This window comes from Anas acuta, chromosome 1, assembly GCF_963932015.1.
Source record: "Anas acuta chromosome 1, bAnaAcu1.1, whole genome shotgun sequence".
NCBI classification, from domain to species: Eukaryota; Metazoa; Chordata; class Aves; order Anseriformes; family Anatidae; genus Anas; species Anas acuta.
In genome coordinates, this window is record NC_088979.1 from 117,724,742 (window position 1) to 117,748,261 (window position 23,520).

General features: G+C 41.1%; 1 protein-coding gene and 1 long non-coding RNA gene across 6 annotated transcripts in view; one reads left to right on the forward strand and one right to left on the reverse strand.

The window, feature by feature from the left end:
* The window catches only part of LOC137863516 (uncharacterized), a 169,015-nt gene that overhangs the window by 8,280 nt on the left and 137,215 nt on the right, over window positions 1-23,520 (forward strand). The window lies entirely within an intron of this gene.
* Window positions 10,752-18,075, reverse strand: LOC137863540 (uncharacterized). 2 transcript variants are annotated; one of them, XR_011100956.1, is made up of 2 exons: window positions 16,481-18,075; window positions 10,752-14,443 (listed from the first exon to the last, which is right to left on the reverse strand). It is a non-coding gene; the product is annotated as an uncharacterized lncRNA (long non-coding RNA). The 2 variants fall into 2 exon arrangements; XR_011100957.1 differs by lacking the exon at window positions 10,752-14,443 and adding an exon at window positions 16,098-16,338.

The window sequence follows — 23,520 nt, forward strand, 5'->3', positions numbered from 1 at the left end:
ATCAGGTCAAGAATCCCTGCATATATAGAAAAGGAAAAAAAAAAAAAAAAAGGCTAGTCTACTGTCTGTGAAAATAACATTACTTTTTTTTTTGAGTCTGCAGATTGCCTAAAATAACAGCTTCAAGATGTATGATCTTCTGTATTTGTACTTGATGCATTTTCAGATAAAATGAAAAACATGCAGTATTTTTACAAACTTGTTTTGTTGAAAAATGTTTGAAAAATTGTAGTGAAAAAAGCTGATGCTGTTTTGCTTGCTCTATTTGCCAAGTTCCTCTCTCCTTCCTTCTTCAAGTTTTTAAAAATACAAACATATTAAGTAAAAGAAGGTAAAAATACCTGTGTATTGCAAAGGGGTTTTACACTTATTCTGATGCCCTTTTGATTTATTAAAGTATAGGAAATCTTGGAAATTGACAAAAGACATTGGAAAGCAAATCTTTGAAATTTATTCTCCAAAGTGAGCTTTCAATTCTCACCAGCTTGACTAGAGCTATTTAGATAAATATTTTGTTGGCACTTTCCCTATGATATGCATCTCCTATGGATCGTTTAGTATCTTAGACATCTTAAAAGAATTAGGTAGCCCTTAAGCATCTCTGTTAAACTCTCCAACACTCTTGCTCTCTTAAAATCTGATTTTCACAATGCAATTATGTGCAAGAATTATGAAGACCGAAGTTGTGTGTATATATATCTATCTGAGGCAGAAACTAAGAGACTAAGGCGAAGGGGATTCAGCATTAACTATTTATTAATTTCTTGATGAACCCTCTGACAATGTTTCCATGCCTCAATGTGTACGAAGTGCTTGAGATCTTGCTGGTGCACCAGATCGCTGCAAAGCCTGGGAATCTTGCCATGAAAATTAGGGCTAGTTTGACATGGATTACATGGGTTTTTGCTAGTAATTACTGGAACAGCGCATTTGGTAAGCTGGCATTTGATGCACACACACATATGGCAGGTCAAGCAGGGTAACAGGAAGCACTGTGAGCAGCTCTTCCAGCCAAGTTTTCTTTTTAAAGGACCAAGTCAGCAATAACAGACCAAAATAACAAGCCAAGTCCCAAACAGAACAGCCAAGACTTCATGTGTTATCCCACCTAATTGCTTAAATCCTCCTTACTGATTACCTCTTTTAAGTCCTCTGTTAAGGATGTGAGTGAAATTTCCACGTCTGTCTTCTGAACGTGGACCCATGACCCTACTTACGTGCGGCTGCTCAGATCCATTTAAAACTTTGGGCAGAGGGCTATTCTGCTGCATAAATTGAGAAATACAAGGTGATGAGAGAACTAAAAACACAGCACACGTGCTTGGGTTCAGAGTGAAGGCTGTGGATCCAACTGGAGGGCTGAATGGCTAACTTCTGAATGATTTACTGAGCAGCCTTTGGAGAGCCCAGAGTGCCGGAGCCTCATATCTTTGAGATTTTGGGGAGATACAAAGAGCGTAGGTCTATGAGGTCTTTTCACTTAAAAATCCAAAGCCTGGAAACCTTACCTTGGAGATAGAGATATAAAAGGCTTAATCTATTCATTTTAGCAAAGAGAAGGTGAAGAGGTGACTTGGTCAGAGCCCACAAGACTTTAGTGTGGTAGAGGGTTTCTGGGAACAAAGATCTCTTTTGTGGGGCAGGGAGAGGCATAACAAACCCAGTGTCTGGAAGCTGCAGCTAGGCTTATAGAGATGGGAACTGAGGTGCAAAATCATGGGCTTGAGGCAGGAATCACTAGCAGAAATTCTCTGCCTGGTGTTACACCGCAGATCAGACTAGGTCATCACAACCAGTGCTCTTGGCTTTGAAATCTGTGCGCCTATGATTAACGTGATTCCCACATTATATGCACACATCAGCATTGCATTTAGCCACTGAAGAAGAGAGAGAATGCATCCAATTAGCTCTGGGCTTTCTGCCCGAAAAGGGAAAATGAAGTGGGATTTTGTTTAAGGACAACCCCAATAACTCTGCAAAACACCATGGGATCATTAGCACTTGGGCAGAGGGGACGGGATTTCAAGGGCCGGCACAAAAGACCCTGCAGAATGAACTCTGTTCAGTGAGCTGTATTGAAGGAGGGACTGTGCCTACCTTGCTCCTGGCTTAGTTACAGTCCTAGAAAGTACAGAACATGCTTAGATAACCAAATCAGAGGTATGCAGGGCTGTACTGCTTTAGAAACAGCAGGTACAAGAACCCTTTATTTCCGTAGGGTCTTGCATAAATTGAAAGGAGAATATCCTTTTCTCTGAGGCTGGTCATGTTAAAAGGGGTGGTGTGTGGGTGATAGTGATGGGAGGCAATTGTTCCTATAGAGCAGGCCTCATTTAAATGTTTAGTTTTTGCTGGGAAACCAAGTTCTCATAAGAACTTTGAAAGAGTCAGTTTCAAGTGTTCTTGATTCACAATATGGGGAAAAAAAAAAAATCAAGTTTCAAAGCTACAAAATATGTTTTTCAAATGCAAAAGAACTTGTCTTTGAAAAGGTAAGCAAAATACCTTTTTTATCTACACTCTCAAAATCTTTTTGATGTACTTAACAGGTATCAATGAAATGTTTGGGTGATACAAATAGGAAATGTTTTAATTTCAGTGGGTGAGAAGTGTTTGGTCCTTTGACAATTTATCTGGATCAGGAAATATTTGTAGATTGTTCATGGAACAAGAAAAGCCACTGCCGATACAGTCTGAAGTTCTGCTGCTACGGGGTGCTAAGAAACCTGCAATTGTCACCCGTGTGTGTAGGTGAGCCCTTTTAATACAGCTGCTTTGTTTTGATTTTCCATTCTTTCTGGCAGAGTGGCCAGTTATCCTAACCAGATGGATTTGCTGAACGTTTCCTGTCATCTGACTCCAAAGTCCTCAGTTTGAGCAGGGCATGGGTCATATTCGCTCTTTTAGGAGTTCAGGTGGTTGTTGACTTTGTTCTCTTCTCTGTAGCATCCAAACTGAGGGACAAAACAGGCTGTTGCTGAATGTCATTTAAAAAGACCATAGTTACCCTTCTTGAGTTGTGTAACTTGGTCTGGGATTTTCTCGTTCTGTTTTCCAGCCACCTTGAGGAGGAAGTATCGTGTGAGCTCATGCTTTTGATCTCACCTAGGGCTGTAGGTCTGCACTATGCAAATCTGAAACAACTGTTTTAAAGAGCCCTTTCGTTTTCACCTTGTTGCTATTGGCAGGGAAAAAAAGTGTGCAAAAGTAAGAGAAGAATTTGTTCCTGGTTGATTTGAAAACTGAATGGTTCACTGTTTGTTGCTTTTTTTTTTTTTTTTTTTTTTTTTTTCTTTTCTAAAAGTCCTTTACGTGGGACTGGTTTTTGAGGGCTTGTGATCATACATATAATTTGTTTTTCATCTAGCCACATCAGTTTACTCTGTTTACAAAAGAGTCTTTCAGCACCTGACCCTATATTCAGGGCAAGTTCTGCAACCTTTAATTGTTGAATTAGCTGGTGCTAGTTTAAAAATATTTAACAGTGCCCTTTTTGCTAAATAGGTTATTTCAGGAGGCATCCCACCAAATATTTTCATTCCTGTTTTACTTCCTTTTTCTCTTCTACTTTACTCAGAAAAGGAAGCAACAGCCATGATCTTTGAGGGTGATCTTCAAATACTTGCTAGTTGCACCCATTTTGACAACTGGTGAAATAAAAACCTCTATCTGACCCCCCTTATGCTGAGTATGATTGTGCCTGATGTGCTTTCTGCTGGTGTGTTGAGGGGAGTTTATATAAATAAATAGAAAAGGCCCTGTATCTTTCCATTACTTTTTAGTTTATTTAGTGGTGACTGGGCAATCCTTTCATCTGAAGCCTTGTGTGCTGCTCTTTCTTTTTCCATAAAACTTTAGAATCAAATAAAGCCCTAATGCAGGTATGGAAGTACTTTGCATAAAGTAACAAGTAGCACACAACATGAAGGCTGCTTGTCCTGGTTTCCTCTCTTCAAAAAGAAGGATATTAAGTAAAAGTGAAAGGCAGCACTTTTAAAGCTGATTAAAGGGTATTCTTTTAAATGTTACTTAACTGGGGACTGACAGAATTTGAGGGTTTTCTTTGTGGGCAAATTTTGGCTTGATGAGGAGAAAACTGGGCTTCTGAAAAGCTTTTTCTTCTAGTGACAACCTGTTGTTCCTGCTGCAGGCAGATGACAACACTTTTGCTTTCTTCATCAGGCTGTCAGCTGACCTCTCCAGGTTTATTTCTTGTAGAATGCCTGATGTTTTTAAGATCAGCACACTGGCAGCCAAAAAAATAAAGAATCAGCTGTTTGCCTCTACCCCTAGCCATTCTGTGAGGGATAAAGAGGAGCAAACATAAAGTATCCCAACATCACTTTCACTGAGCCACTTTTTAGACTGCAGACTTTTCAAAGTCAGCGTTGCACTTGGCTGAAACGATGAGATGCTGACATTAAATGCTGGTCAGGCAGAGCCAGTGTTAATATTTTCAATGCCTTAGAAAAAAATAATGAAAGTATGTAAACTAATTCTACTTCTGTTATGATGAAGTTCCTTCATAACATCGGAGCAAAATCAAAGCTGTGTTTGAGGACCTAGGCAAAGTATAAATTTTCCTCTCCTTATTTGGGACGGGGTGGGGTGAGGAGAAATGATGTTAAAAATGTTTAGTGACAGTCAGCTTCCTTTCCTCGTCCCTGTTTCAAAAATTCCAAATTAGAGCATAAAGAAATCAGGTTGATTCCCATGGTCAACAGCAGACAATGCCAATGAATACACGTACTGTCAGTGAGTGAAATGCATAATCCCTATGTGCCAGAACAGAGACAATGGAGACAAAAGCCACAACCTTTCAACTCCAAATATATCACTGGGCTAAACTCTGCTGACACGGCTAAGAAAAAGACTGATCTAAAGAAATTACTATGCAAGAAAAAAGCCCTCCTTGTCTAGCACCAGCCCCTTGTGCCCTGCAGCATTTGGCACTGGCTAGGTACTCAGTCTACAGGGCACTAAACTGTGTGCTATTTCGAAGTTACAGAGAAGACACAACTCCTGCAGCTGCTGAGCACTTCCAAACATTAACACATTAATTCTGGTAGCCCCACTGCAAAGTACTAATGTGTTAGTCCTGCCCGTTTCACAGATGAAGTTATGGGACCATTGCTAGCACGGTATTTTCCCTTCAGTGAACTTGGTGTGCACTGAGTTCTACCTGTGCCCATAGAGCAGCCAGGCACATTTTAACTCCAGCAGGCTCATCTGCCACCTGCCTGCTCTGCAGCCTGATCGAACTCCTCCACTCCATGTTGTTAACCCAGCACCCCCTGTGCAGCTCCTGTGTTAGCTCACAGTGTGGTCCCCCTCTATTCTAGCTTCTTACCATAGTGAGTTAGTGGCTGTCACACACAGGGAACATTGCACTTCATCTGAAGAAGGCCCTTCGTGAACATCTGGAAATGAAGGCTGCTGAGTGGGAAGTGAGCACCAGACTGTCTGAGAACCAGACTATCCAACACACATTGCTTTGTCAGTCTGCTTTGATAAAGGAGGCTAAACCAGTATCATTCCACCACCACAGCTTATCTTCTAGAATCCCTCTGTATCTTACAGTGACTAATGTTGTGAATGACAGCTTCTTTCCAAATACTCCAAGAAAAAAAATGTTGGCCCAAGTTGGTGAGAAATAACATCCAAGAGATACAGCGTGTTAGGCAGTTCTGTGCTTTGCATTACACAGTACTTCTTACAGTTCTCTTTGTACTGTTTAGATGATGTTGTATGGCAACGTCTTCTTGGAGGATGGATAAAAATATCAAGTCTGGGAAGATGGAGTAGTAATTCTCGCTGTCCCTATAGAAGAAAAAGTAAGGGGAGGAGATTGCAAACCAGAACACATGGGCTTTATAGAGATGATTAAGCTTCTTGTCAAAGGAAGCCAGCTGTGAACAATTCTGTATCATGACCCAAGCTTTTTTCTGGTACCAGTTTAGCTGTAATTTGGCCAGATCAGTCACTGAAGCAAGGTGGGCTTAAAGAAAGGGATTTGTCCCATGTGGTTTCCTAGTGCTGGGAAAAACCTGATGCTGCTGGTGAGGAGGAAATGGTATAATAAACAGATATGTTAAAGAGAGATTGAGACCAAGAGAGTGCTGTTTACCTGTGGGAACAAGTGAGGCGTTAAGAAGATGTTTCTATTGGAAGAAACATACTGGTAGTTTTCACTGTTCCTGTGCCTAATGAAACAGGACATCTGCAAGTAAATAAATTATGCTAAAAATGTGTTTATCTATGTTCCTAACTCCTCCTTCAACAGGAATTTAACTACGTACAAAGATTTCATCAAATCTGGCTCGGCAGAGAGATAAAAGCAGTAAAGAGGTAAAGAAATAATTTCATTTTAGCAATTTTCAAGTTTTTACCTTTCATATTCACTGTAATCTGTTCAATTTCATTGTTACAGTGGGAGAGGTGGGAGTCATTCCCCCTGCATTGGGCACCAGTATCCAATCTGTTCTTTGTATTTAACTGCTCTCTTAGTTCAACAGCCACTTGCATATCCACAAACTCCTCTTTTTAAAGTATTTCTTTGGCTCTGTGCATTTTTGCTGCTTATCTCAAGAATCCATCTACTTGGCTCTCCTACCAATTTGCATCAGCTTAGGCAAGTTGCACTTGGCTAGACTGCAGTGCCCTTACTCACATTAAGCAGTGCCTTGCTACGCAAACAGCCTGCTGTCATGAGCAGTGCTGCTCAGCAGAGAAGATATTAGCTGGCTGCAGAAAAAGCCCTTTACTTGATCAGAAAATCTGTGTGATAGGAATCTTCCCCATGGATGATGAAAGTCTGTTTCTTCCTTCCTTCGGTGAGCCCGTTGAGCCCTACAGATCAAAACCTGTCTATACATGCTAAACATAGCTGAGTATGTGTGGGCGTTTCTGTGGTACCTAGAGTCAACAGTGTTGGGAAAGAATCTGTCAGGAGGTAGGGAAGTTATCTCTAAGAAGGTGATATTTTTTAATAACCAGAGAGAATGCCAAAAGCAAAAGCTTGCCAGGGAACAATTTGTGAAAACATTTGGTCTAGTGATTTGCTAGATCCTAAACATACTTGGTGAAATTGGTCTTCTTTGTATTAGAAATATCTTCATTGTACATAGGTGAATATTTATGGAAAAGCCAAGCCCTGAGCATTCAGCTCATCACTGCTTTTCTTTCTTTAAAGCTTGGTATTTATATCATCTAACCGTAGGGTAGTTTTGTTTGTGAATCTGGCTGACCAAAGTCCCAAGGGCCTGCCACAAGAAAGAAAGCTTCTCCACTGGTTAAAAACAACTTTTCCACTGGATGTGCTGGGAAACATCTTACTGAATGAAGCAACTTTTCTAAAGAGGGGACAGCTTTGTGGTATAATTCTGCTGACTACACCGAACTTCTACCTCAGAAAGATTCTGACCCCCCACCTTCTGCCTTTGCTATCATAAAAGCATCTGCTTTTTACTGGATGGTTGAATCTTCATGAGTTTCTTGCAAGAATGGTCTTACTCTGAGACAAGACTTCAAGAGAATTCTCTACATGGCAGCAAATTGCAAAGAATATATCACTAAAGCATTTTTGATACAAGCAAAGAAGAGAAACTAGTCATTATACACTCTGCTGTTTGAATAGCCCAAGAAGGTAAATTTAAAGAGCAAAGACTATAGCTTCCATTTCAGAACATCAGCAGTGTGAGGTCCTCAAAGTCATACTAAGACAAGATCTACCACTTCAGCAGTCAAATTTAGTTTCGCCTAAGGTCATTGCAAGGGTCATACATGTTTTGTAAACTGAAGTTACCTAAAATTGGAATTTGCCATCTTACCCATCCAGCTGCTGAGGTTTAGTTATAAAGGAACACTGGTATGAATAATTCCATGTCTGAACTAACAGAACAAAACCGAAACTGATGAGGTTTTGCAACACCAAACCTGCCTGTCATAGCAGAGGTAAGAATAAACTGAACCACTTTATTTGAGTCCCAAATTGTGGTGCTTTGGATGAACAGAGACCAAGGCCAGGCTACCCACAGAAAGTTCAGTGCAGCCACCCAGGTCAGAATCCAGGCACAACAGTGAGGATGATTGTTTAAAGTTTCTGAAAAGAGAACTGAAGTATCTCTCATGCCCAGAAAGCTGGCTTTCTGTTGAGAGGAACCCTAAGTGTTGACATGATGATACCAAGCTGTAGGCACTACATCTGCAGAACAAGTTCTCTCCTTTGCCAGTCACAGCAGGGCACTGTAACTAACTGTTTTTGGAAGCAATAACCTCACCCGTAATTAGTGGCTGAGTGGCTACACATACAAAATACTCTTTTAACATTCCTTCCTTGCATTAATTCTCCTACTGCACAGACAAGAATAAGTGACCTTCAGGTTTCATTTGGATTTATTTATCTCCTGACCACTTGAATCTTGTGGCCATTTATCTCACGGCCTGGGAATAAACCTTGGCATCTCACCTGGCTGCTCAATGACGTAACTGTTTGCTCAAAGTTGCCCTGTATTTTTGATCTTCATGTTTTAGATGAGTTGGCTTGGCCTTCGTTAATCTTCCATTAAAGATGATGTTTCTCTCCAGGGCTTCGATAACTGTTCCCAGCCTACCATGCTTCAGGTCTCACTCTGCTAAAATTCTTCAGCTATACGGAGCATTCACTTTTATTTTTTTCCCCAATAAACTTGAAGTTATTTTAAAGCTGGAATATGAAAATGCCTTTGTGAAGGAGGTATAGATAAGAAAACCAGGGTCAGTTGGGTTACCCAAACTCTCTTTTAGTTTAGGGTCTCTTAGCTAACCAATACATTTACCACACTTGAGGACATGAACAAATAGATTATTAAAAGCCTGTGTTCTTGTAGAAATGTAACTGACTGAAGATATTCTTAGAACAAGTGGTAAGAGACGACAACCCTTATTTTCACTTTTGGTCAGGTAACTCGCCAGTAGATGTTCATAAGATTAGTGGGGTCTGATCAGATCTTGTTAGTAGCTTTTTTTTAAGGTTGGGAAAAACAATGTAGTATCTATATCACAGTATTTAATTAATTAAAATGTTCAGCCTGGCTCCACATGAAATGTATTTATGGTGTTTATGCAGAACAGAGGTTTTTGACTGTCATCTGTCCAAGGCATCTTGAAATGCTTTATGTCACCTGCCTCTCTCTAGCAGTAATGCTCTGCCATTTTCTAATTAAATCTGTGCAACTGTTTACACTGGAATTAAACTTCAGCAACGGAGATGGAGAAGGTTGCAGAGAGCCATGCCTTAATTACCCTCTTTTCTCATCTCATGGCTCATGCTGGTTTGCACTCTGCTTAAATAAAGCAATATGGCTCTTCTGAGAGCCCAGGACTGCAAATATCATGCTCGTGTGTAGCTTTGCTGGTGTTTTGTGCAGTACCAGATGTTTTTTATTGAGGAAACTCTACTATGTAGTTGAATAATGTAAGTCTCTACAGGCCTCATTGTTCTGTTTTGGACAGGGTGAATAAGACAGTACTAAATCCTTTGAAGAGTTAGGAAATGACAGTAACTGGTATAGTATGTACTCCACAACTGATGAAGAACCAGATGATCTTTCTCTCTCTCTCTCTTTTTTTTTTTTTCTTCTGTTTCTGGAAGTACAGAATGGCCTGAAATGGGTCTACTGGGGTGGGGGGAAGAAGCTTTCTTCTGTTTTCCTTGTAGCTCCAAAACGATTAGAAAATAATAGTCTGCTTCAAGAGCTTTGCCAGCTGCTCAGACCCATGCCACTCAAAGGCCACCTAAGTTGTTCACCTTATTTACATTACCTCAATATGCATCAGTTTCCTACTCTCTAAAAGTTCTTAATCTCTAAAAGAGACTTTTATTTTTCTCTGTAAGTTGCTTTGAGATCTAAGGGTAAAAAAATGAAGGTCACTACGTGAGTACTTGACAAACTGGTTGTTGGGCTATCGTGACACTTCAGCTGTGAAAATAGAGCTGATAGCTGGCAAATGAGATGTACATTTTCTTTGTCATGCACGCACATTCCTCTGTGCTCTACTGGGGACCCTCAATTTTGGCTCTGTTAGGTGAGGCTGATGCTTTGATGAATTTGAAACTTAAAAATGCTCTTTTACATAAGCCAGTGGAGAGTTTGGTCAGTGCACCATGTAAAACCTGTTGCTGTGTGCGGATAGGTCTTGAAGGTTGCAAATGGTGTCACACATATTTCATGACATCTTTTGACAGCAGCCAAGGGTCGGGTCAAATGAACTTTGGGCTGAACCTCCCTGCTTTGGGAGTCTTTCTGCAAATCCGGCCAGCGGGAGCAAATCAGATTGGGAGGTGGCAGAGGTACGAAATGTCTCCTCCTTCTCTGCCAAGTCAACGTTTTGGAAGCACAGGACAGCTGTCTTGAATATCTCAAAGCAACAACTTGTATGAGATCAGAGTGCAGCTCTGGGCTTTGTCACCCAGTTTTCTAGTTTGATTGTGCTAAAGCAGAAGGTTTGGCTGGCTTGTGAGGAACATCCTTGTGGAATGGGGCACTCCTTTGAAATGAATATGGCTGGATGGGGAAAAGCGGGGAGGACTGAGTGCAGAATTTATCTGATTGTACATTTCACATGATGAAATTTCCCTTGCTAAAGCAAACCAGGCCAAAAGAAAGAGGAAAAAGAAAAAAAGGAACAGAGGGAACTGAGTTTTTTTTTTTTTTTTGTGGTCGAGCTGTGCTTCACGTGCTGTTCTGCATTATGAAATGAATCCAACTGTATCCAGCAGATTTTAATTAACTTTTATTAGGAGGAAAAAATTAGCTCTCTGATACAGAAGACTATTTCAAAAATGAAGTATCTTGGCTATTTTTAATCCCAAATGCACAAAAGATCTAGACTACAATACATTCCAGTGGTTTGAAATATTTCAATTGGAAAAAATAAGTGAAGCTAGTTTTGTCATATGAGAAAACATCGCCACATCCTTAGGTTTCATTGCCTCTACTTGCATTGAAATAAATTGAAATAATTTTGGTTTGAAATCATGAAGAAATTAGAGCTCCAAGGATGAAAACTTTACTGTGAATGTCAATGTTGAGTGAAATACTTACAGCTAAACCTTTCTAAAAATTCTTCAACTGAATGAGCCAAATCTATGAAGGACAATGCTGATTTGGGGCCTAATACCAGCAATGCATCTGTCCACATCAGAGATTATAGAAATACATCAGGGATATGGACTTGGAGGTCCTCATGAGCTTGTCCCCAGTCCTTAAGTGGCTGAGTTCCTTGCATGCTGTGGTTAAGCTCTGACCTACTCGCTCTCACTTTTAATTTCTTCAGAGAAATTCTCTCTGGTATAATGTTTAAAGTGCATATTTTTCCTCTTTTTTTTTTTAAGAAGAGAGAAAAGATCCAAAGTAACGCCTTTATGAAGGAGACACAGAAAGCAAGTGATCTCTGTACATTTTGTTTCATCAGCAATGTTCTTTCTTTTGCAGGGGTGATCACAGAAGGCATGTATTTCATAGTGGACAGCTAGCTTTACTGCAGTGAGGGTCAGAAGAAGGAGGGGAAAAGAGTCTTATTGGAGTCTTCTTATCAAGTACTTATTATTATTCACAATATCTGGGCAAAGTGAATCAAATCATTTTGGAAAAATACTAACATCTTCCTCTGCCCCCCAAAAAAGGTAGAGGGTAGCATTCACTTAGTCCTTGTCTCACAAGTTATGTACTTCTGCCTCTCAACTGATGGACTGAATTTTGTTTAAACTCAGCTTTTTTTCTAGATATATGGAAAGAATAAGGAATAAATCAGACACAGTTAGCTAGGATCTTTAAAAGTATAAATTGGATCCAGCTTATTTCAGGTTTCAAGGAGACATGGCAAGTATAAGTTGCCATCCAGGATCTAGAGAGGAAAAGTAGGTAATCCAGTGCAAGCATGTCTGCTTTCAAATTCAATTATTTCTGAAACTGAAGTATATCATATGATAGTAAATCTGTCTTTTTGAAGTCTGCTACAACTGTGTGTTGTTTATTAAGAAATAACAAATTCTGAGACACACATTAACTTTTTCTTAATGGAGCCTAGAGGAAGACTGTGAGAAAAAATGCTTAAGAGGCAAAGCATTTGGCCCAATATTCATAATTTATCACCATATTATAATTTTTAAAGATTTTTGTCCAGGGTAAATCATAAATTTAAGAAGTACAGAACTGAATCCAAGAGCATTCCTGTTTTATGGAACAACTATATTGCCAAGAAGTGTATTTTAAATCCCTCATCATTAGCAACATTATTGACTCTGAAACAGACAATTCAGCCTGTTCTCCCCACCAAAACAGAAAATAATTGTTTGGGGACAGTGTTTGAACACTCATTGCATAAGTAAATCACTCCTACTACATATTCTCATTCAATTCTCCATGGTCTAATATAGATGTAAACATCCAATATTTTTAGAGCAAAATGATGCATCAGAATGTAGGGGGAGGTTTTAGGCCATAACCACAAAAAAGATCTGTAACTAGAGGCCTGTAGCTGAGGTATTAAAGAACCTTCATCTCCTTTTCAGTCCCCAAGGTGAATACTTTAGATTCCAACACTCATCCTTCTTGGGGAGTGCATTGGTGTTCAGTACAGGACAGGGGAGCACGCTGCAGAGGAGTAGAGCAAAACTGAGCGGCTGCAGGCTGTGGAAGGGCAGTTGTGCTGGGGGCACGCTCCCAGAACATGCAGTTTGAGACAAGGTCCTCGGTGGCCTCTGGCATGGCCAGCTGACAGAGGGAGGCAGGCATGGTTTGCCTGCAGATCGTAACTTCCTCGGTATGGTTGCTTGTGTGTCAGCAAAGGCTTGGGACAAACTCAACTGGGAAAAAGGGAAACCGAAGACTCCTGGCTCGCAGCTCAGGCTTCAGACCACGCAGCCATCCTGTGTATTTCTCCACGTACCTCAACTGGGGTTCTGTCTGGGGTCATCTTTAGGATCTGTGTCTTCACCCAAGGACCGGTTCTTTATATAACATGCTTATGTTGCCCTGCTGTGCCAGAAGTTTTTTCTTCAGGTCTGCATTGTTCGCTCATTTCGTCATTGTTCTTTCCCATCTCATGCTGGTAAAGGGCTTAGCTGTTTCCAGCTGGTACTCTACTGAATTTGCAATTCATTATGTATCAAGTAACTTTTAAAACAACTCTCATAGTTTGATCTTGCCAGTTACCCACAATCTCCAGCTTTGTGCTCCTGCTTAATTCTCTTTGTAAAACAAAGTTGAACCAAGGACGAGGAGACTTCTTAAAAGAAAACCTGTCTGTCTTCGTAGGGGAACAGGAAGGAAATAACCCAGAAGTACTTAACTGGGAGACCCATCTCAGATACAATATATTGCTTTGTTTCCAGGACTTTCAGTTTGTAGAAACTTATATAAATCTGTTGTTCATGTAGAGGTAAAACTCTAGGCTTTCTGGTGACTTTACAGAGGTGGCCCACTGGTCATGCAGCAAATACAGACTTGATCAGGTCTGAGCACTTAAGGAAGAAAATGATAATTCTGTTTTGGGGCAGCTAGACAGGCTGGGATCCTGTGTTGTACTCTGGTCCACCGTGCTCCACTAGTTTTTGGTGTCTTTCTCATCATCTGCTGAAGTTAAGTCTGTGCAGATGGGCAAAGAGAAGTCCAGGAAGGTGTGTGGCCTCAGGGTAAGGATGACACAGAACATGGGTTAAAAAAAAAAAGTATGATGTTCACAGAGAAGTCTGTAATCTGGCACTGATGTTATTGGGAGCTTTCAGTGCCATTGAGGATGCCATTACATGCAGAGTCTCAAGACAAGAACGTGTTGATCTCCTGTTTCTCTGCTAGAGCTGCAGTGATACCCATTTCTAACACAACCGTATGACCATCTCTCTGTACATCCCCATATCTGCCTTGTTGAGAAGACAAACTGGAGTTTTTCTCCAGCAGCACAAAGGTGGAGAGTTACAGTATTTTGGCAGGGAAGGGAAAGCGAAGAGCCCCAGTGGTGAAGGACTGGAAGTTTCTTTGCCTTTCCTGATTACCCTGTGACTCCACAGTGCATGAACACTGATCTAATTTGCGCCTAAGGGTGTATGCAGGAGCTTGGGCTGGGAAAAGCAGATACAGAGATGATCCTGCAGCCTCCCAGGTCATTTTGCATAGGTGAGTAAAGAAAATTGGCCAATTTCTCTGGTGAGGAGTATCGCTTTAGGCAAGTGAAAAAGTTGCTCTGGTGAACAGCCTGCTGTAAAGGTCTGCAGAGCAAAGCAGCATCTGGGCATGTAGAGCATCCTAGGAGAGATGTGAAAGCTTTTGAATGGCAAAAGATGTGAGGTTCAGGCCCTACTAGACACAAGCTGTTCCCATGCAGGAAGGTCCCTGGTGACGATGTCAAATTTTGATCTGTTATTCTGAAGCAGAAGAATCAATGTTTGCTCATTCTGGCTCAGCTGCAGAAAAATCATCAAAATAAAAGTTTCTGTGTGGTCTGAGATTAAAAATATCAGTTCAAACTGGTTTTCTGCTTGGATTCAGTTCAACACCCTCTCCAATACAGAATTAGGCTCTGTAGGAACTGCCCATTCTCAAAGGGAACCAGTGTGCCCAGATGGTAAAATTAAGGTTTTTAATTGCTCGGTTAATTTTCATCTCAATTTTGCCTGTGTTTTGCTACATTGTCATTGTATAATTCTGTGTGTTGCTGCTGCTTTGTCTCTCAGCACCCTCACTGGGATGAACAGGTGGGCCACAGCTCGATTCCTAGCAGGTAAGAGCCTCTCTTTACAAGATCACCACTGTGCTCGTTCCTCCACAGCAGCAAAGAGGCCAGTGGCTGATGAGGCCATGGAAATGGGCTTCTTGCCCTTAGAGCAGAGTCTGGAGATTAAGGTTGCAACACATCAGCATGTGCTGTTTTGGCAGTAGCCACTGCTGTAGCTAATCTCTGAATACGTGGGAGATATCAGGCTCCAGGATCATTAATCATACATTCATTTATTTTAATGAAAAGAAAGAAGAAAAGACTCCAGTTTCACTGGAAAAGGATAAAGAAAAGCTTGACCTGGTGCCAGACTTAAACTGATTAAAAGGAGACTGTCACTTTCCCCGTCTTTATAGATGTGTATGCTGCCAGCTCATGGGCCCCAGCCTGTAAGTCTGGAGTGCAGGCTGGAGCAAAAGTGCTGGCTTTTTCTGAGCTTTTCTCTGTGCAATAACTGTAATGTTTAGACCGAGGTCAGGCTGGAATGAGCTTTTTTCCCCTGAGGGACAACATCACAGTATGATGCCAGAATCAGCTGGCACGGGGTGATGTTCCTTTACTGGATTATCCCTTCCCATCCTGTCTGCCTCCTCTTCCTGTGACCCCACACCCTGTGCTCAGAAGCATCCTTCAGCCCGCCTGCCGTGCTCATGCGATCTAACTGGCAGCTCACCCATGGTCGCCCTGGTAAAGGTTTTGGTGGGCTATTTGCTCTCCCTCGCCCCCTCCCTAAGCCGTTCTTTCTTACTTTGTGTAGACGCAGACACAGATGTACAACAATCTGCTTTATCAGCCTGGGCCTTTTCATACAGCGGAGATTTACACCCTGCTGCCGTGGTGACAGCCTGACTTCACTGGCTAGGAATTAGACTACTGTATGGTCTCCTAAGCTGAGTAGGCATTTGAAGGGCAACTGCTTTGCAGTGAGCAATTTAATTAGTTAGTTAGTTTGTGCAGAAGGAGGCAAAGTGGTCAAGTCATCCATTTTATCTTATTTTGGGCCAACTCTCTCCTAAAGTCCCTTAAAGCCATTTTGCATGTGTAACAAATGAGAGAGATTGGGCCACAATATTCAGGGCTTTAACTTAGATAGGGTTACCCAGGCTCCCTGGTAATGATGCAGTGTGCTATGTGACAGTTCCTTTCACCTGCGTTTGGGCAGTAGATCACTGTTTTATTTTATAACAAAGATCCCCATTTGAACTGCAGTTGAATTGGTTCCACTGCTGAGAGTGAACTGTTCCAAAAGAGATGATATTTTCCTTCATAAAATGTGTCCTGCAGTGGTTCTTCCTTTTCTTTTTTGCTCGTGAAGTTTGCAAAATGAGAAGTGTGACAAGATGTAAGTTTTGCAGGATCTGGGTTTATTTCCCATTCAGTGTTACCTTTATCACAGGAGAAAACAATAAGCTTTAACTGGTGCAAGAGCACAGAGTTTGACTTAGCTGTTTTTCAGCAATTATTGCAATGTCTTAAACTTTAGCTTATTTGAATTCTTGCAAAGTAACTGTGAAATCATAGGCAGTTCACTTAGCGATTTAATTCTCACATCCACTTGTTACATTTCATTTGGTCTTCTGTAACCTATGTTTACTTCAAAACAAACGAACAAACAAAAAAACCAAACAGAATTGCTACATGATATTAGATATTATGGTATTTTGTATCCACATATAGCCACTATTAATTACTTCAGGAAAGCTGTAAAGGTCTGAGTAGCAAATACTAAATAAACTGATGTTGATTAAAATTACTTCCTTCCACCTCTTTCATTTTGTGAAACATTAATTCCTGGTCTCAGCAACTCCCTCAGTGAGTGCCCAGGTTTCTCTTTTCTCCTCTATGAGATGTGAGCTGGACTTTACCTCTTCAGAATCATACCTTTTCAGTCTGATGTTAATCTGTGCCAGTTTTCCCCCAGCTTTGACATTCCTCAAAATCATTGCATATACATGGCAGCAAAAGGATTAGGTCAACAGTGCACAAAGCTGATGCTACAAATTTACATAGCCTCTGAAATACTGAACCAATATTCAGTAATTGATTGGATCCAGTTTTTTGATCATTTTCTGATTTTTCTTAAGCATCTTCATTCTGACCTCAAAAACCTCAGTCTCTCTCTGTACAGAAACTTTCTTCTGCCCCTGGTCACATTCATTACTTAACTCTGAGACCTCCTCTGTGTCTCTTTTGGAGGTGAGTAGAATATTGCAGGTGTGTGCTGTTGATTTATGTAACGCTTCTATAATAGTCAATGCATTATTCATCATTTCTCATTAACTAAGGCTTCAAATAGAGTGTTTGAGTTGCATTACCTGCATATCTTCTATCTTTTAGTCAGTCACCTGTTGCAAAAAGTGTCGTGCCTAAAAGATCATTTTTTCATTTGTAGTTCATCCATCCTGTGTTTTGGTTCTGTTACCCAGGACTCAGTGGTTTGTTCTTGTTTATTTGTTCCATTCAGAGCTTCTATTTTCCGACAGTACTGTTATCTTTATTATCTGAAGAGATTAACTGTAGATTAGACTTCTCACCACTGCTCACTTTGCCAAAGACCAAGGTGATTAAGGTTTTCTGCAGCCAAATCCCTTAACTACTTTGCATTCAATACACACAGGGTCCATCCAGATGATTTCAGAAACACAAAAATAGGTTCCTAGAGCATTTCCTCAAAGAGGAGTAATGAGGGATGAGTACTAATATACGGAGCCTCTCACCTGCACGTCAGTAGATCAAATCCGTGATAAGCAAAACTTGGTTAGTCTTTAGCCTCTTTGGTTGTTTTGTACTCCCTCTAGTTCCAGCAGGCAGCTGTGTAATAGCAAGCAATAAAAGCTCCCACTGCAGCATCTTCTGCTGCAAGGCAGACTGCATGTGACATATGGACAGCTGAACCCTAAAGCTAGTTTTAAAAGAAGCTATGAGATAGGTTTACTTGGCTCCCGTGTAACTTTCCTAACAAGGAAGAAGCATATGGAAAGCTGTCAAACCAGTGCTAAACAAATTTTAAAGGAATGCACTTAGTGATCACTTAGCTATTCAGGTGCGAATTCTTGGCCTCCTGGAAGCACTAGAAAAACTCCCCCTGAATTCTTCTGGCTTTAGCCACAGGCCGCTGGAAGATTCATTTGAATAAACATGGGATCTCTTACAGAAGGCCCAAGGCCAAGGTGATACGGGGCCCCTGCCTTACACAGTGACTTTCAGGATTTTCATCTGAAGTTTTGACTTTTGCTGTGTATCTAATATTTTCAAGTTGCTTGGGAGGGGAAAGCCAGGAAGGAGTAGATGGGGTTTCACCTTGTCTGAATTATAATCTGGACTTGGTTGCTGTTCCACAGCTTTGATCAACACCACTGATTTACCATCATTAACAAGGAGACGCTGCAGTGGAGCCTGTAATGTTGCCCTGACCTCAGCCACAACCTCTCCCTGGGTATGAGCTCGAGTTTGGTGCCTGCTCTGACTGCAGACTGAAGCAGCAGGCTGAACAGCGCTCAGGCATGAAGGGAGAGCCAAGGTACATTACATCATACGTTAGTCATTCAACCTAGAGGCAGCTCTACCAGCACTCGATGAATTTCTCTTTTTCTCTCTCTCTTCTCCTGGGAAGAAAGCTGATTTCTATTATAACAGGTGCTAATCATATATCGTGGCTTTCCTGGGCTGCCCAAATGGCCTGTTGGCAAGAAGTAGCTCTCTATTAAGTGAGATAGGGAATAAAGTATCTTTGAGCAGGTAAAAATGAATCACAGCATTGTAGTCAGAAGGATGGTGTTTGATCAAGTTTTTCTACAACCCTGCACACAAATGCTCTGTAGATTACTGTTACATACAGTATTTAAGTGAGAAAATCTGCATTCATGTAGACTTTTGTAGACAGAGTCTCTTAAGATTCTGTACAGCCGGTGGGTTACTATATAACTAAATAGATATTATGCTGAGAAAAAACTATGATCATTACTTGTCTTCCATTCTGTGCAGCCTAAGATTCCTCAAAAATCTCTTCTTGGAAGCCTTAACTCTCGGCTGGCATTTACCTTCAAGAAAGACAACCTGATTCAAAGTCTTCAAGTAAAGGAGAGGCAAATAGACATCCAGCCACTTGATTCACATGGTTGACATACCTCATATTCATTTTTTTGTATTTTAGATTTATCTGAATTTGCCACAGCATTGATCTCCAGTCATGAGATTTCGTGTAGCTTCTGGGCTAGGATTACGCATGTGCTGTTTGGGGCAGAAGCACAGTGTAACATTCAAACCATAAATCTCAAATCTTGCTGAGGTCTGCTTACAAATTCTTCTTGAAGCAGTCCTCAACTGCTACAAACGTTGCAGGGAATTCTGTCTGAAGATAAGGAATGGGGCTCAGAGTTCATGGGAGTGTGGTGTGACTAAGTTGGGAAGACTGAATAAGCGAAGTATTTGTTTTGCAACAGCAGTGCCATTAGGGAAGGTTTCCCAGAGAGTTAGAGGCAGCACATTATTACTGGAGAAAGTAGACACTTGCTCAAACATCTGGCTGGTATCCAGTCACTTGTTTTGTGCGATGTAAGGTCTGGTCTTTTTCCCTTTTTTAATCAGTGGGCATTAGGAGTTAATCCTGCTTTAGTGCTTGAGCTATGGTCTATTGTAGAATTAGCACATCATGCCCTAGGAGGCTAACTCTACTTTTGACTCAGCATATCTTATTTCCATTTGTGCAGAATCGTCTTGGATCCAAACTGACTACGTCATGCTCAGTGAAGACTTGCTTTTATTAAAGCTGGTGGCTTACCCAGGTTGGGGTGAGGTAGCTTACCTCTCAATTCACCTTTCTGCAATGGCTCAAAAATATTTTTAGCATGCAGTCTTAATAAAAGTCTTAATAAAAGCTTTTCTTCTGCTTTTTCACAGTCTTCCACTTGGTCACCCACGCTGCCAAATACACCTTTCCCAGAAAAAGTGGTGTAGCATGGCTTACAGCCGTACTCAAGGCTAACCTGCTCAAGAAAAGGCTGGCAATGTTCACACTGAATACTTTTCCACCTCCCCACGAACTTACATGGCAGCCTGTTAGCCCTAGATATAATCAATAATTTAAAATACGTTCCCTTTCCATTCAAAATGCTTGCAATCATAAGAGCTGCATTATAGCTCAGTGGGCTGATGTTATTAGATGAATTCAGCAGTATAAATTACATGCTGTGCATGTAGCATGAGGATTTGTCAGAATGCTTGAGAGCACAAAGTGTGCTGAAACGATGCTGTAAAAGGGTACTCAAGTTTGGTGTGGTTTGTAGCTGCAGTTTCTATCTATACCAGCTGTCTGGAGCAGACCACAGAATGACCTGTCCTGTCAATCGTGCCTGTGTTTTCCTTTTGCAGAAACCCATTTGGCTCTGTCCTGAAAGAATGTGAAGAGTAACCTGACCTATATGCAGACAGGTATCCCCAGACTAACTAGAAAGGAAGTTACTTGACAATTGTAGGCACAGTTCTGGGAAACATGTGTGTCAGGTCCTGCTTAGCCACAGGCTTTTTGTGTGACCTGAGAGAAACCACTTGCCCTCTTCAGACCTCATTTTCACATCTATAAAATTTCTGACTCTTGTCTTGTCAATATAATGTTAGTACTGCTAACAGGAACTCTCCCCTTCCTTGTCTGTTTAGAGAATTCAGCACAATGCGACAGCTTAGTTGTGGTTTGCAGGCTCTGCTTTAATAGAACTGATAACTGTAGTAAGACATTTCCAATTTTACTTCTGTATACGATCAGCATTTGAAAAGACTTACTAAGTATATGTTCTTTGATTGTTTGAGTGTGTGGCTTTTTCTCTTCTCTTCTCTTCTCTTCTCTTCTCTTCTCTTCTCTTCTCTTCTCTTCTCTTCTCTTCTCTTCTCTTCTCTTCTCTTCTCTTCTCTTCTCTTCTCTTCTCTTCTCTTCTCTTCTCTTCTCTTCTCTTCTCTTCTCTTCTGTTGTCCTTTTAGGACTATTTCAGGCTGATACAGAGGACCATCTCTAAATTCTTCCCCAAATGAGCACATAAATAACCTTTATGGAAAAATAAGAATATTTTCCACACACAACTCTTCATGTAAGTGTCCTGTGCATTCCATGCATACCAGGTGAAGGAGTAAGACCCACTGAAGCTCTCACTTGAGGCAGAGGCTTGCTTTGGTTAGTAGCCCACATAAAATAACTCAAATATTTTTTAAGAGCTTTTGAAATCTATAGAAATTTGGCAGCTGATCCAGAATTGCTGGGAGATGGCAGTACACCTGAACTGCTAATATAGAAGCAAGTCACTGATGCGTACACCTGATTAGTGTAGAGCAAAAGAGGACTGTGGGACTGAGTAAGATTTGCAGACTCCCTAAATCTAATCTATTGCTGTCATTATCACCTTGTTTTCCTAACACCACTTGTGGACTCATTAAATCCATCTTAAAACAGCTGCTTACAACATTTTGCTATCACTAAAGTTCATTGACTTCACAGCAACAATTTGAAGAACTTGGAATCAGTTTCCTCCTCCACACTGAAACTCACCTGGACACTGTCTAGACATGTGCCTCAAATGAAACCTGTGCATTAATTAGTGAGTCCAGCAGTGTTCTTCCAGATGTGTATGTACCTGACATGTAGTTCAATTTGCATCCTTACGTAGACATGCAGGCTCTTATAACTGCTTCTGTAGGAGTTTTCAGAACGTGATTAGCACTCCTAGGGGTGGAAAGAGGTAGAGGAGGTCCTGAGATGACAGCAGAGGGATGGAAGTCCTCTGCAGCATAAGAGATGGTTTTGCATGCTAAGCATTGGGCTGAATTGCCCATTCTGTGTGATTATGTAAAGAAAGACCCCATTGTACAACGTGATACACGCAGGGGAAAGGGGCTAGAGCTGCTCTGGGAACCTTCAGCCTGAACTTCCTGACCTCTGCGCAATTAAAATTTCAGCCAGCCTTGCATGTATGCGTGCTTTTGGCACTGCATTCTCGAGAGGGTGGCTGTTTTCATTTTGGCCAAGAGACTTCAAAACATGGTTGGATAAATAAATGTAAATCAGCTGCAGATACCATTGTGTGTGACTCTCACTCCCTAAAACTGCTGTGAATACTAAACTGAGAGTCTGAGAGCTGTTTATGTTAATAAGGTAATTTGAAAGGTGTTAGGGTGAGGTAAGGGAAAACAAAGCGAAGGATCAGCAAAGTGCTTATGAACCCCAGTCTGTTTTTCCTTTCAGTGGCAGTGCAGCCAAGTGCTGCACAAAACATATGATTGTTGCCCTCTTTAGCTCCAGTTTTCCTCTGCAAATTCCAAGCAGGCCTAACACTCCTGAGTGTTAAGCACAGCCCTGTGCACAGGCTGCCCAGCAGCTGCTTTTTCAGTTACAGCTCTCAGTCTCCTGTAACTTGTTAATTATGTACTGCCTATCTGAATATGCCAGATGACTGTGTGAACTTTCTGTGACTTAATATTTACAGCACATTAGCTCTCGCAAGCCCCATCTGAGTTTGGACTGGATAATGCAGTATAATTTGTGCCGTATAATGTACAAGCCTGCCTTGGGGATAGCATGTTGGAGAGATATCTGAGCTAGCTGTAAGTAAACTCTGTGCTGAAGGGAGTGAAGGAGTTTCATCCTCTCCACAAGGTCAATTATCAGTTAGCCCCAGTAGATTTCCACGCTAGGAAAGCTCAACTGTTTCTGAACTAATTCTGGTGTCTGGACAGTGAACACATACTCTGCTAGAGGCAAGGCCTGAACCTGGGCTTCTCTGCTGCTCTTCATACACGTGCTTGTAAGAAATGCACACCTCATCTTTATTAGCTCCAAGGCACTTTCTTAAAGCTCTTGACAATATACGAGTGCAAAAATATGAGTGGGAGAAACTATAATTTTCTGCCTCAACAGCGCTAAAGACTTTAGTGTAAATAGCGATTAAGCTCTTTGATTCTGGATAATACAGTGTGATCAGTGACACTAAGTCCTTGGAATTTGTGGGGATTTTCTTTTCTTTCCCCCAAAAGGAGAACAACCACCCTACCAGGTCACTGGCTTCTCAAAGGGGAATATTTCCAGATGGAAAATGGACTAAGCTCTGCTCAGAGGGAGGCCCCTCTGGTATGGAAAGAATGAATAAGCTATGGTATATGTCTTCCAGTATTTGGTAACTTTAGTAAATTCCAAGCAAGCTGAGAGTTTTATTCATTGCAGCACAGGGCAATGTACTCGTTCACTGGGTTCACCTTCACATGCTTTTCTCCCCAGTCTCTAGATGAGGATAAGATTTAAAAAAAATATTCTGGTTATGAGTCATCCAAGTGTCATAATCAAGACCTGGTAATACCACATAATATCAGTCTCATGCAAGCTATAACTCCCTCTGGGATGCTGAGCCATGCAGCATTTCAGCCGTGCACTTTCCTGTTTAAATACATTTTTGTGGCCCAGCTCAGGTCTAGACTACTGTAATTCAAAATCCAGAAAATCTAGTTAATATTACTATTTTTGAAAGAATTAAAAAAAAAATAAAACGAGAGAAGAAAGAATCAAACCTTATTTGGATGGTCATTGGCATGAAATATGGCTGTTGCTTGGCTCAGGAACACATACTTTTGGAGGCTGTGGTCTTGTGGTCTGCATTACTCCTAACCTACCTATTGTGCTCTTCATGGAGCAAAGCAGGTCTTCTGCAACTACCTAGAGCACCAACAGCTTACTGAACTGCCTAAGTAGAGTAAGACAGGGAACTGGGTTGACACCAGGACTGGCATCCA